At 48.4% G+C, this 2,037-nt stretch overlaps 1 non-coding gene across 1 annotated transcript; it reads right to left on the bottom strand.

Annotated features, from left to right (window-relative positions):
* Positions 1–229: 229 nt before the first annotated feature.
* On the bottom strand, positions 230–383 carry LOC130826368 (5.8S ribosomal RNA). Its single transcript, XR_009047073.1, has one exon. It is a non-coding gene; the product is annotated as a 5.8S ribosomal RNA (ribosomal RNA).
* Between the last annotated feature and the right edge of the window lie 1,654 nt (positions 384–2,037).

Below are 2,037 nucleotides of genomic sequence, written 5' to 3'. Positions count from 1 at the left end.
TTAAACTCAGCGGGTAGTCCCGCCTGACTTGGGGTCGCAGTGGTTGGTCGCCCTCGGGCAACACTCTAGGGTCCTCAAGGCCACAAGGTCCACGCACTGTACACCACCAATCGCCACAGCTGCTCGCAACGATGGGCTCCTGTTTTAGGCCTTCCACGCCCGGTGAGGCATGGAAGACCATGCTCCTTGCCCCTCCCACAGCTAGGCGGGTTGGGGGAGACGCAATGCGTGACGCCCAGGCAGACGTGCCATGGCCGGAGGCTTCGGGCACAATTTATATTAAAAAACTCGATGGTTCATGGGATTCTGCAATTCACACCAACTATCGCATTTCCCTATGGTCTTCATCGATGCGAGAGCCAAGATATCCGTTGCCGAGAGTCGTTTAATACACAATATTGGGTGCATCCACTCTCATGCGCCGGTGACCTGGGCACCAGACGAGCAAACTCAAGTTCATGTTCCTTAGCGCAGACCGCGCCGGGGTTCGTTGTTGCATCGAGCAGCACCCCTCAGAGAGGAGCACCACCCAACGTCGGGAGGAGGGGGCAATAGCTCGTCCGTAAGGCTTCGCTAGGGCACCCCGCTCCACTTACGATAAACATGTTCGCTGGTCAATCTGCTAGGCAGGTTTCGACAATGATCATTCCGCAGGTTCACCTACGGAAACCTTGTTACGATATCTCCTTCCTCTAAATGATAAGATTCAGTGAACTTCTCGCGAAGTCACTGGCGACGAACCGCCCATGTCGGCGCGATCCGAACACTTCACCGGACCATTCAATCGGTAAGAGCGACGGGTGGCGTGTACAAAGGGCAGGGACGTAGTCAACGCGAGCATATGACTCAAGCTTACTAGGAATTCCTCGTTGAAGACCAACAATTGCAATGATCTATCCCCATCATGATGAAATTTCAAAGATTACCCGGACGTGTCGGCCAAGGCTATAGACTCGTTGAATACATCAGTGTAGCGCGCGTGCGGCCTATAACATCTAAGGGCATCATAGACTTGTTATTGCCTCAAACTTCCGTGGCCTGGAAGGCCATAGCCCCTCTAAGAAGCTAGCTGCGAAAGCATACCTCCGCATAGCTAGTTAGTAGGCTAAGGTCTCGTTCATTAACGGAATTAACCAGACAAATCGCTCCACTAACTAAGAACGGCCATGCACCACCAACCATAGAATCAAGAAAGAGCTCTCAGTCTGTCAATTCTTACTATGTCTGGACCTGGTAAGTTTCCCCGTGTTGAGTAAAATTAAGCCGCAAGCTCTACTCCTGGTAGTGCCTTCCGTCAATTCCTTTACGTTTCATCCTTGCGACCATACTCCCCCCGAAACTCAAAAACTTTGAATTCTTATAAGGTGTCGGCGGCGTCCTATGAGTAACATTCGCCGATCCCTGGTCGGTATTGTTTATGGTTGAGACTAGGACGGTATCTGATCGTCTTCGAGCCCCCAACTTTCGTTCATGATTAATGAAAACATCCTTGGTAAATGCTTTCACAGTTGTTCGTCTTTCATAAATCTAAGAATTTCACCTCTGACTATGAAATACGAATGCCTAAGACTATCTCTTTTAATCATTACTCTGATCCCAAAGGCCAACACAATAGGACCGGAATCCTATGATGTTATCCCATGCTAATGTATACAGAGCGTATGCTTGCTTTGAGCACTCTAATTTCTTCAAAGTAATAGTGCTGGAGAAAAGACTTGGCCAATCAAGGCAAGGAGTGCATCGCCGGCAAAAGAGGTGAGACGATAGGTGCACACCGCAAGGTGGACCGATTGTACTGAAAGTTAATAGGAGGTCAAATACTCTCTAGAAGGGGGGGGAGGTGAATAGAGAGTACAAGCATAAAAATTTTTGTCGGGAAGATCGTTTCAAGAGATTGAGGAGTCTGTCAAAACTGTTTTCTGGAACAGTTTTAGAACGAATAATAAAACTATAACGTATGTGCGGAAAATAAACTTTTAAGATTAACACACGATATGTTCACGAGGTTTGGTTCTAAAAAACCTACTCCCCGCCTAT

This window comes from Amaranthus tricolor, chromosome 10 (assembly GCF_026212465.1).
Source record: "Amaranthus tricolor cultivar Red isolate AtriRed21 chromosome 10, ASM2621246v1, whole genome shotgun sequence".
Taxonomy (NCBI): Eukaryota; Viridiplantae; Streptophyta; class Magnoliopsida; order Caryophyllales; family Amaranthaceae; genus Amaranthus; species Amaranthus tricolor.
This window is presented reverse-complemented; position numbering and strand designations above follow the sequence as displayed.